This window comes from Procambarus clarkii, chromosome 61, assembly GCF_040958095.1.
Source record: "Procambarus clarkii isolate CNS0578487 chromosome 61, FALCON_Pclarkii_2.0, whole genome shotgun sequence".
Taxonomy (NCBI): Eukaryota; Metazoa; Arthropoda; class Malacostraca; order Decapoda; family Cambaridae; genus Procambarus; species Procambarus clarkii.
Genome location: NC_091210.1, coordinates 19,105,848 through 19,118,821, shown reverse-complemented (window position 1 = coordinate 19,118,821; position 12,974 = coordinate 19,105,848). Strand labels below are relative to the sequence as shown.

The 12,974-nt window shown below is 38.1% G+C and overlaps 1 protein-coding gene across 1 annotated transcript in view; it reads right to left on the bottom strand.

Annotated features, from left to right (window-relative positions):
* Positions 1–4,825, bottom strand: part of LOC123774448 (nephrin) — a 183,757-nt gene extending 178,932 nt beyond the window's left edge. The window contains exon 1 of the mRNA XM_069307959.1: positions 4,634–4,825. The gene's annotated coding sequence lies outside the window, so the exon portion shown is untranslated. The remainder of the gene's footprint in view (positions 1–4,633) is intronic.
* Positions 4,826–12,974: the final 8,149 nt, after the last annotated feature.

Genomic DNA, 12,974 nt, shown 5'->3' with positions numbered 1-12,974 from the left:
CATGTCTCAAAATTCATCAAATTTAGACCAACCTGATTCAAAAATAAATACGAAACGAGATATATTGAATCTAATTCAGCAATTAGGCCTTAACTGCCTATAATACAGCCAAACAAAGGCCTAAATGGAAAGATAAAAAACAAAATTATACTAATCTATAAAACTTTGCATGAGGATTAGTATTTTTTTTTTTATACGCGCTTCTCGCCAATTTGGAGGATGATAGGATTGGATTACACGGAAAAGGATATTATTAATCCGATTTAACGGCAGCGTTCTTGTAAATGATGGATTTTGAGATCAGTGAAAGAACAGGTGCAGCGTTCAGAAGCCTCCTATCATTACATACTTCCTGATTCAACCCGCTCTCGCACAAGACAGCACATATAGGACTTATTGCTTATAGTCACTATTTCGCTTATATATAAGTATATATGTGACATATTCCAAGCCCTATTTTTCCCAAGGCACTATGCCTCTCAGTTTTATTAAACAATAGAGATTTTATACAAAATTTGACAATATTCTGAGTTACTTTACAATTTATTTAAATATTTCAGTTTTGTTTTATTATTTTTATAAAACTGTAATATCAATATAGGTATAGGTTAAGTATTAATTGTAATATCTTAACATACTAAGAAGGTTAGGTTAGGTTGTGGTTTTCTATTCAGCATTTCAAGGTAAACTCAAATATTCACAATAAATTAGTATGTCACATATGCACTTATTCATATGCCAAATATTGACTATAAGCAAGTGCGAGAACGGGTTGCCTGATTACCTGTATTACGACTTGTAATATTGACGAATATGTATGTATGTATGTATGTATGTATGTATGTATGTATGTATGTATGTATGTATGTATGTATACATATATGTATTTATGTATGATAGGTCAAACCCAGCATTCATACATATATGTATGTATAGCCAGAACAGCTATATCTAATAGCCAGAATGCACTACTTGGCCTAGTATGCAAAGCCACACTTTGTCTAACAGGCAGAGTGGTTTTCGGTATTAAAAAAAAATTGTTTAAAATTTGTTTATTTAAATAAATAATATTATAATAAAAAAAATAATTACTTAGTTATGTTAGGTTAGGTTTGGTTATATTTATGTTACTTTTCACTCAAATTAACAAGACTAAATTAATATATAATCACATATAACGTGATATATCTGTCAAACACCATTAGAGTTATGATAAAATTTCGAATTAGTGTCCCCAGGGTCTCTAATTGATTCAAATATACGATATTAATATTTTCTTAATTACTTTCATAGTGGAAAAAAATTATATTAAGCCAATTCAATTTTCACGCAAACATTTTATGTAGCGAATATGTGAGTTAACACCAACCTTCTTCTTGAAGAATTTTAGCCTTAATAGAATCTTGGATATATAAAAACTATTCAATTTAAAGTAAATATAAAAGGCTTTTAAACTAGTAAAAGCCAGGTATTATTTTACTAATATACTGAGAGATATTAAAAGCGAAGAAGCAAAGGCAGGATTTTACCTTTTAATAATTGAATTTAGAGAAACTGAATAATTCATGGTAATTTAGTAAACAATTTGATTCCAAATACTTGGATTTCTATTTAACATCTCTGTTAATTTCTAATATGTTACAAATTATCATAGAAATATGTTATTTAATATATTAAATAACATTAATTGTATGTTATTCCCCGTTACCCGTAAATTAATTCGCTATATCGGGGACAGAAAGCATGTATATATATATATATATATATATATATATATATATATATATATATATATAAGATAAGTGTAAGACCACAGGGGAAGAATTATAAAAGGAATTTCCTTAAGTACTTTCGTGTTTAATAACACATCTTCAGAAGGGTCTGAAGATTCTGAAGATGTATTAATATACGAAAGTACTTAAGGAAATTCCTTTTTCAATTCTTCCCCTGTGGTCTTACACTTATCTATATATATATATATATATATATATATATATATATATATATATATATATATATATATATATATATATATATATATATATATATAAACGTCTAGAGATCATGAACCCCCAACACTTAATCCACATCTTAAACACAAAAAAGGAATCTTGAAACTGATCCCAAAGTCTTGCCCAAGAATTTGTCTGATAACTGGAAGACAAATGAGGGAATTGATCTTGACGGAGAGAGAGAAGAGAGAGAGAAGAGTTAAGCGGATAAGATAAGGACCTAAAATGTTTCAAGGAAATTGACAGTGTCTAAAGGAATATGTTTTAGAGAACATTATTGGAGCAGGACGATTGGGTAAGTTGATTGGGAAGTTGATTAGATTGGTCGGAAGTGATTATATTTGACGATCAACCAGGGGACACGTTCGGGTCCGGGAGCTAAAGCTCTACTTTTGAGGTGTAAATAGGCGATTGGATAAACACACACACACACACGCACACATATACTCACACACACAGACATACACACATCAGACTCCACAGTTGAGAAGCGGGACCAAAGAGCCGGAGCTCAACCCCCGCAAGCACAAATAGGTAAGCCACACCCACATACACAGAAACACACACACAGGTGAATACATACACACACACACACACACACACACACACACACACACACACACACACACACACACATTTTCAAATAAGTGAATACAAATAGGTGAGTACACACACACACACACACAGTGATGTGGTGGAGGCTGACTCCATACACAGTTTCAAATGTAGAAATGATAGAGCCCAATAGGCTCAAGAACCTGTACACCAGTTGATTGACAGTTGAGAGGCGGGACCAAAGAGCCAGAGCTCAACCCCCGCAAACACAACTAGGTGAATACACACACACACACACACACACACACACACACACACACACACACACACAGTTGTCTATGCAACACTGCAACCCAGCATTCGACATGAAACATATTGAGCCATAAAGTCACTCGAAAGATTTTCTCAGTAAATATATATATATAGATATGACCCCCAATAGGGTTGAGAGGCGGGACCCAAGAACTGAAGCTCAAACCCTTGCAAATGCAACATAGTGAGTACATTTAGGTGAGTATTGTGTTGCTATTGTCCTCACTGTGTTTCAATATTAAAAACAATATTGATTTATTGTTTTATTGACCTATTTAGTACTACCACATTTATTGAGAAATTTTAGTAGTAATGACATAATAAATTACATTTTTTAGATATTTTTTATTTATTTAATCGCTGGTGTAATTAAATAAAGCATGAAACATGGTTTTGATCGACATTATTTTTTTTTCACACTAGGTGATCCACTACCCACAATGGGTAGCCCTCTGCCTACAGTAGGGTGGCCCTATGCCCACAGTAAATGGCCCTATGCCCACAGTAAATGGCCCTCTGCCCACAGTAAATGGCCCTCTGCCCACAGTAAATGGCCCTCTGCCCACAGTAAATGGCCCTCTGCCCACAGTAAATGGCCCTCTGCCCACAGTAAATGGCCCCTCTGCCCACAGTAAATGGCCCTCTGCACACAGTAAATGGCCCTCTGTCCACAGTAAATGGCCCTCTGCCCACAGTAAATGGCCCTCTGCCCACAGTAAATGGCCCTCTGCCCATAGTAAATGGCCCTCTGCCCACAGTAAATGGCCCTCTGCCCACAGTAAATGGCCCTCTGCCCATAGTAAATGGCCCTCTGCCTACAGTAAATGGCCCTCTGCCCACAGTAAATGGCCCTCTGCCCACAGTAAATGGCCCTCTGCCCACAGTAAATGGTCCTCTGCCCACAGTAAATGGCCCTCTGCCCATAGTAAATGGCCCTCTGCCCACAGTAAATGGCCCTCTGCCCACAGTAGGATGGCCCCTCTGTCCACAGTAAATGGCCCTCTGCCCACAGTAGGATGGTCCCTCTGTCCACAAAGGTCGGCCCTGTCCCTACTGGTAACAACCTATCTTAATTACATACTATCCAGCATCGTCACCTACCTATCCTCTGCCGCCCCCACCCACCCCTCTCCCCCTCCTCCCCACCCAATGTGCTCCTGTCCTCCACTCCTATCCCAATAATCCATCACCCCTCCCCCCCTCCACCTATCCACTATCACCAGACGGCCCCATCCACCTCATCAATCACCAGCCGCTCTCTAACCTATCCTCAGTGGGTTCTATCCCATCCCCACGCCTACCTTCTTATCCATCTATCCTCCGAGTTTGTAAATTCAGACTAGACACGCACCCTATCCTCAATAAATCAATTGAACCAGATGCAGCTGCCACTCCGCTGGGATAGTTCCGATGTCTCACCATCCAATTACTATCTGCTTAACTGCAGTGGAGCTTGTTGATACATTTGCAGTGCCTCTGAGCCCATTACATGCCTCTGTAACCCTGCTCACTACAGCATACAAGACGGGTATAGGGTGCATAATATATGGACTAAATCTTGTATTTTAATACAAGTAATTATCATATAATTCGTCGAAGCTTTGAGCAATTTTAAGGGGGTGATAAGTCGGATAAAAATGTGTTTTTTAGTTATTAGTAAATTGGAGATTATAGTTTAAATTCGATGGTTGAGTTAGGACTCAGGAAGTATGATAAATAGTACTCACAGTAGAGGGTAAACTAGAAGTACTCACTGTAACGTGTAAACTGGAAGAATCAGTAAGGGGAAGATACACCCCCAGAGAGCCACACACACACACAAACACATCAACTGCGTCCACTACTGCAGTGAAAGTTTCAATTCCCCTGCGGGGAGTTCACAGTACACGCCTTGGATACGAACCCCGGGTCGGCCACGAGCAGCGAACCACGACCACCTCCGCACCCGTCTCACTCTCACTCTCAACTGAATACTCTGAGCTCAGGCAACTCCAGTATACCAGTCGGCCTGCTGCCTCTGGAGTGTGATGTCTCTCTCTCTCTCTCTCTCTCTCTCTCTCTCTCTCTCTCTCTCTCTCTCTCTCTCTCTCTCTCTCTCTCTCTCTCTCTCTCTCTCTCTCTCTCTCTCTTGTCTGACAGACAGTATGACTGACTGATGACATAAGAATTAAGAAAACTGAATTTCTGTGGGACTATATGAAGCAGCTCCTATATATATATATATATATTTATGTATATATATATATATATATATATATATATATATATATATATATATATATATATATATATATATATTTATATATATATATATATATATATATATATATATATATATATATATATATATATATATATATATATATATATATATATATATCCACATAAACTCATTCTTATATGTCTAACCTTCGCATGAAACAAGCTAGCGATTCCATGTAAATTACGTGATATAATAATTTGTTTCATGCATCATGTCCCTCACTTCCTAACCAGGATTAGACAGCGTAGGTGATTGATCAACTTGCTGAGTTATTAATCAAACAGCTGAGTGGAAAAGGTTGATGATTGATTAAGTCACAATGATTAATGAATTTGGTTACTTGATAGTCGAATTACTTTGCTCAATCTCTGGTCCATAAAAATAATGAATTTTGAGCGTCTTAGCTCAATATACTTCTCTGAGAGATAAAAAAAATTTGCAGTTAACAGGAGCAAAAAAATAACATTGCAATGAAAATTGTCTCATCTCATCCTATAACATATTCTTCAGTCAATTCAAATGTTGAATCATTAAAATCTTCTATTTTTAGAAGAATTTTGATTTTTTAGAATTTATTTTAGAAGAATTTTAAGAAAACTCAGTTTTTTTTATGAATATATGACGTAAATTACCTTAACATATCCCCCTGTAAATTTAAATACATCTATTTTTAGAGTCAATCTATTATAAGATACAATATGCAAGGCTTTGCTCAAGTCAGGGAATATAATATAGCAATTTATATGGCTGCCTATTGCATCATATATGCCGAGAATTCGGGACAGTTCATTTATCAAACCCGAACGGTTGTGTGTAACAACAGTTCTCTTGCACTAACCACTAGGCCAGGCTGCTTCCAATAAGGTAGGGGATCTCAGAGGTACCTAATTGGTAGTCAACTGAGAGTCAGTTGACTACCAGGGGATCAGATTCACGAAACAGTTACGCAAGTACTTACGAACGTGTACATCTTTCCTCAATCTTTGACGGCTTTGGTTATATCTGTTAAACAGTTTACAAGCCTGAAAACTTGCCAATCAACTGTTGTTATTGTTATAAACAGCCTCCTGGTGCTTCCGAGCTCATTAACTGTTTAATAATTGTAAACAAAGCCGTCAAAGATTGAGGAAATATGTACACGTTCGTAAGTGCTTGCGTAAGTGCTTCGTGAATCTGGCCCCAGGTTAGTAAGTGCTTGAGTAACTGCTTCGTGAATCTGGCCCCATAACCCGTGACATTATCAATAAAGGGTGGCTACGGAAATAATAAAATTGAGATCACAATATCTCGCTCTCTTATTTTTATTACACTGTGTAGCAGTTTTATTTTCCTGGGTAGGAAACTACTTTAGGATTACCTATAACTCCAGAGAATATAAAATGGTTATTTTCTTCAAACTTTGCTCTTGACCCTAGGCTAAGACAGCTTAGCGAAGACGTCTTAAAGGTTCCCGAAGGTTGTAGTGTCCTTATCAAGAGCTGTGATTTGTTTCAGAGGTCGCCAGCGTTCGAGCCCCTTCAAGACGTCTTCCCTAAGCTGTCTTAGTCTAAGTTCAAAGCAAAGTTTGAGGGGAAGGGGAGAAGGAACTTTTAGGTGTAAGCGCCAAGTCATTACAACTATATATCCCTTGGAAGAGGTCAGGATAAGGATTTGGGATAGGACGGGGGAAAGGAATGGTTTCCAACTATGGGAAAAATAACTTTATTATATATATTATACATTCTTCTGAAGATGTATTAATATACGAAAGTACTTAAGGAAATTCCTGTTTCAATTTTCCTCCGTGGTCTGACACTGTCACATTTTTAATCACGTGTTTATTGTCGTGATATATCTTATCTTGAGGTTATCTTGAGAAGATTTCGGGGCCTTAGTGTCCCCGCGGCCCGGTCCTCGACCAGGCCTCCACCCCCAGGAGGCAGCCCGTGACAGCTGACTAACACCCAGGTACCTATTTTACTGCTAGGTAACAGGGGCATAGGGTGAAAGAAACTCTGCCCATTGTTTCTCGCCGGCACCTGGGATCGAACCCAGGACCACAGGATCACAAGTCCAGCGTGCTGTCCGCTCGGCCGACCGGCTCCCGGCTTATGGGGGTGTGATATACACACATATTATACATTATATATACCTTTTTTTTGGTGTAATAATTTTTTTATCACATAAAACATAAAACATATGAACATTAAATACTATAGACCCATGAAGCATATTGAAGCCCCCCCTCAAAAAAAAATATACCTGGTTGATATACCCGAAATTTACGTGGATTTACATGCAAAATTCCCACAAATATATTGTCAAAAAACCCACTATGACGTCAGCGTATTTTTTTTTCCTTTTCGTATCTTTTATCTCTTTAATGCACTATGAAAGGGAAGACCTTGTGTGTTAACGATGATTTTTGGCTTGTTTGTTATTATATTGGAAGATAACAATGGATGTTGGGCAAAACAATGACACGTGTGTTAATGGCGGAGGTTACAAGCTCTAAAGAGACATTTCAGAGGTGTGATGATGTAAGATAGAGCCACTTTAAGGTTTTATGGGGGTGTGGGATAGAGTCTAAAGTATGATAGGGGTGTGGTGATAGAGCCTCTTTTAGGCTTTATGGGGTGTGGTGATAGAGCCTCTTTTAGGCTTTATGGGGTGTGGTGATAGAGCTTCTTTTAGGCTTTATGGGGTGTGGTGATAGAGCCTCTTTTTGGCTTTATGGAGTGTGGTGATATATTGGCAGACTGTAAGTCACAATATGTAAGTCTATCAACATTTCTCTCAGTCTTTAAGACTTTCAGAGCACTTCATTAATAATATGCATAATTAATATACATTCTGTCAGTACTTTTGTATAGTCAATTGCTGAAGACTTTTGCTACCTGGATTCAGAAGTAAAAAGCCTTAGGAGAAGTTCCAACTACTGGACGTCTGAAGGAAGGCTTTGAAAGTCTGTAAAGAAGCGTTCATACGAGAAATTTATATCTCTAACTTGCCAAAGGTTTTTTTAGTCTTTTCGTAAAGGGCAGCTTCAATATGCCCGTCCGACCTGAGTGATTCATGACGTCTGGAAATCGGACTTTTCAATCTTATGACTTCAGTTGCTAGGGAAATTGACATGATCGTAAGCTGACATGATTTGCATATACAGTTGGATTCATGGACTTAAGCTCTCAAGGATATGTACACATAGACACATATACATTGCTTACATATGTACACACACACTAGTACACATATTGAGACGGAAATACACAGCCAAATACACATACATACATGTACACATGTACACAAAGATACACACACATTCAGATAGCATATACAGGCACACAAACTTGAATTATCCATGTGTCACATCAATGATTATTTCCCCCACAACATGAATAGGATTGGAAGATTAGTCAAGAATCATGTCTCAAAATATTACTACACTAGACTGCACACGAGGACTCGAACGAGAGCCACAGAGGGCGTGAGTCCGGAACATAGGTAAGGGAAAATATATGTGTATGTAAGGAGGTTGTAGCAGAAATAATAATGTAAGGGACATGATATATATATGTGTGTGTGTGTTTGTGTGTGTGTGTGTGTGTGTGTGTGTGTGTGTGTGTGTGTGTGTGTGTGTGTGTGTGTGTGTGTGTGTGTGTGTGTGTGTGTGTGTATGTGTGTCTCCAGAATCTTTTCTTTTCCAGGAGAGAATCTGTGAAAGGAAATTTCTGAAGGTTAGAAAATTTATTACTTGAAATATATGGAATGGAAAAGATTCTGAAGATCTACTTATTTATTTATTAAAACGTAAGTCTGTATATATATATATATTATATATATATATATATATATATATATATATATATATATATATATATATATATATATATATAATAATTTCTGCTATTGGAAACAGGAAGTCTACTACAGTTGCCTAACTCCAGGGTATCAATTTACTTCTAGGTGAACAGAGGCATCAGGTGCAAGGAAGCATGCCCAATCGTTTCTGTTCCGCCCGGGAAATGATCTCGAATCCTTCGGTTGTGAGTCAAGGACGCAGACCACTGTGCTACAAGACTAAAGTTCCTAAATATATGACAGTCAGAATTAGTCATTAATTAGCTTGCATTAGTGTGAATATACTCACCTAGTTGTGCTTGCGGGGGTTGAGCTTCGGCTCTTTGGTCCCGCCTCTCAACTGTCAATCAACTGGTGTACAGATTCCTGAGCCTATTGGGCTCTATCATATCTACACTTGAAACTGTGTATGGAGTCAGCCTCCACCACATCACTGCCTAATGCATTCCACCTGTTAACTACTCTAACACTGAAAACTCTAGCTGTGGCTGTGGCCCCTTTATCCTGTTTCATTACATTACACAAGCCTGGAGTTAAACTCTATTAGCCACTTGCGATGCAATGTTAATTTTTTGTTTCCAAGTTATCCTGTAGGTTCTTGGGGTCATCTATCGTAGTTATAAAACTCAGAACGACCCTTCACCACCTTCCCTACCCTTCACCACCTTCCCTACCCTTCACCACCTTCCCTACCCTTCACCACCTTCCCTACCCTTCAGGTAAATTCAGATAAAATAACTAATATACCATCAAATGATTTACTTTAGTCTGGCTTATATTTAAATTCAATAAGAGAAAATGGACTTTGCTGAGGGTATACTAAACCATATCAGAGCAGGCTGCACGATCTAATAGATTCTCCGTTGTTGGGGTCAGAAAGATTGTACTTAAGGTTGTATCGAAGTCCTTCTAGGCCAATTATTTTCAAATTGGGGTCCATTGACACCAGGGGGTCCATGGAAGAATTTCAAGGAGACCATGGAAGAAAAATTTCAAGGGGTCCCTGGAAATAATAGTATATGTCGAGGGGTACTGAAGCCCAAATCCAAAGAGGGAGACTTCAAACTAGACCGAATGAAGAAGAACTAAACAGCTATGAGTACTAAACAGTAGGACTGAGAAAAGGAAGACTATAAACTGAGATTCTTTTTCACCTATGAGGTTATAAACTCCTGGAACAGCCTACCCGCCGAAGCCGTAAATGCCAAAACTGTTTTTTTAAATCTATCTGGAAAAGACCATCAAGGCAAATAGGGAGGGGGGCCGGCTTTTTAGGTCCTCGTAGAGGCCACTAGGGTTAATGGCCATCAGGTAAATTAGGTAAATCAGGTAAAAACTCCAGTGTTTTCATTCTAGTTGAGTCCAGGCTAGTTTTCCCCCCGCCAGCTTCGGTGCCGTTTTCTGTGATCTCCGCCGTGTTGGAGGGGGGACTGAAGTCGCTATAAATGTGTTGTATTGAACTCTAATATAAGAAGGACACCTTTATGAATGTGTCGAACTGAAAATTACCATTTACCAGCAGTTTGGGTGGGAGCGTTTGGGCATGGTATGTGGTTGTAAGTGTGGTATGACGTGTAGTTCTACTCACCTAATTGTACTATATCTTGTGTTTCCCACTCCCCCAATATATGTGCCTATAAGCCATTTAACTTCATTGTAATCATTGCTATCATCTTATATCATGGCTGATATATTGAACACATATTTTACTACATTATACTTATAAATAATCCTCAAATTATGCTACAATGTAGCTGTTAATATTTCTCAATTTTCCTAGAAAATACATACTTAAAATTATCTGTTAGATTAAGGACCTGCCCGAAACGCTGCGCGTATTAGTGGCTTTACATGAATGTAAAAACATTAATGCTATGTACTCTCATAAACCCAATGTATCTTCTTGTATATATATATATATATATATATATATATATATATATATATATATGTCGTACCTAGTAGCCAGAACGCACTTATCAGCCTACAATGCAAGGCCCGATTTGCCTAATAAGCCAAGTTTTCACGAATTAATCTGTTTTCTCTAGTTTTTTTCTAACGAAATGATAAAGCTACCCATTTCATTATGTATGAGGTCAATTTTTTTTAATGGAGTTAAAATTAACGTTGATATATGACCGAACCTAACCAACCCTACCTAACCTAACCTAACCTATCTTCATAGGTTAGGTTCGGTTAGGTAGCAGAAAAAGTTATGTTAGGTTAGGTTAGGTAGGTTAGGTAGTCGAAAAAACATTAATTCATAAAAACTTGGCTTATTAGGCAAATCGGGCCTTGAATAGTAGGCTGATAAGTACGTTCTGGCTATTAGGTAAGACATATATATATATATATATATATATATATATATATATATATATATATATATATATATATATATATATATATATATATATATGTCGTACCTAGTAGCCAGAACGCACTTCTCAGCCTACTATGCAAGGCCCGATTTGCCTAACAAGCCAAGTTTTCCTGAATTAATATATTTTCTCTATTTTTTTTCTTATGAAATGATAAAGCTACCCATTTCATTATGTATGAGGTCACTTTTGTTTTATTTGAGTTAAAATTAACGTAGATATGTGACCGAACCTAACCAACCCTACCTAACCTAACCTAACCTATCTTTATAGGTTAGGTTAGGTTAGGTAGCCGAAAAAGTTAGGTTAGGTTAGGTTAGGTAGGTTAGGTTGTCGAAAAACAATTAATTCATGAAAACTTGGCTTATTAGGCAAATTGGGCCTTGCATAGTTGGCTGACAAGTGCGTTCTGGCTACTAGGTACGACATATATATATATATGTGTGTGTTTGTCGCAGCAAAGGTAACTGCTAATTCATTCTACTTTACTGAAACAAGTCCAAAGGCAACTGAGTACGTGGTTGTAGGATTCCAAAGGTGAGAACGTGATTGAAAGGGGTCCACAGGTTCCTCAACTGTGAAAGTTGTTCCACTGAGCTGTGATGGCAGGCCCAATACGAAAAGATTTCAGAGGCAGCAAACCTCTGCCCAACTGAAACGTCTTACTTTCCCGGCTTTTTAAGCACATGGGAATTAGTGATTGACACCCATAGCATATACATTGTCAACCCTCCAAGAGGTCAGTGGTTCGAGTCACTCAGTGCCTAAGTGAATATATCCACCATAGTGTGGTTGATAATTTATATGACATGGGTGTGGATCATTAATGTCTATGTGCTAATTCATGTGTTTGGGGCTATCTATCTTATCTTGAGATGATTTCGGGGCTTTAGTGTCCCCGCGGCCCGGTCCTCGACCACGCCTCCACTCCCAGGAAGCAGCCCGTGACAGCTGACTTAACTCCCAGATACCTATTTACTGCTTGGTAACAGGGGCATTCAGGGTGAAAGAAACTTTGCCCATTTGTTTCTGCCTCGTGCGGGAATCGAACCCGCGCCACAGAATTACGAGTCCTGCGTGTTATCCACCAAGCTACGAGGCCCCCTATTAGGCCCCAATTAGCTACTCAAGCCAATTATTTGTTTAACTAATTTGAAATTTTCATGTATATTAATATCTTTAAAAATGCCCATCAAACATTTTTGTTTATAAACTTCGTATGTTTCTGCCCGTTTCTGCCCGTTTCTGCCCGTTTCTGCCCGTTTCTGCCCGTTTCTGCCCGTTTCTGCCCGTTTCTGCCTGTTTCTGCCCGTTTCTGCCCGTTTCTGCCTGTTTCTGCCCGTTTCTGTCCGTTTCTGCCCGTTTCTGCCCGTTTCTGCTCGTTTCTGCCCGTTTCTGCCCGTTTCTGCCCGAAACGCTGCACGTGCTAGTGGCTTTACAAGACTGTAATTACCATATTTGTATCCTCACATTCCTTATGTACATTCTTGTATATGCATAAATAAATAAATAATAAATATGTGTTGCAAATAGGGAAATAATACCATGAAATTTTGTTTGGAAGTTTAATACTCATAACTGGAAAATTTTACAAGGAAATATTTGATCTAA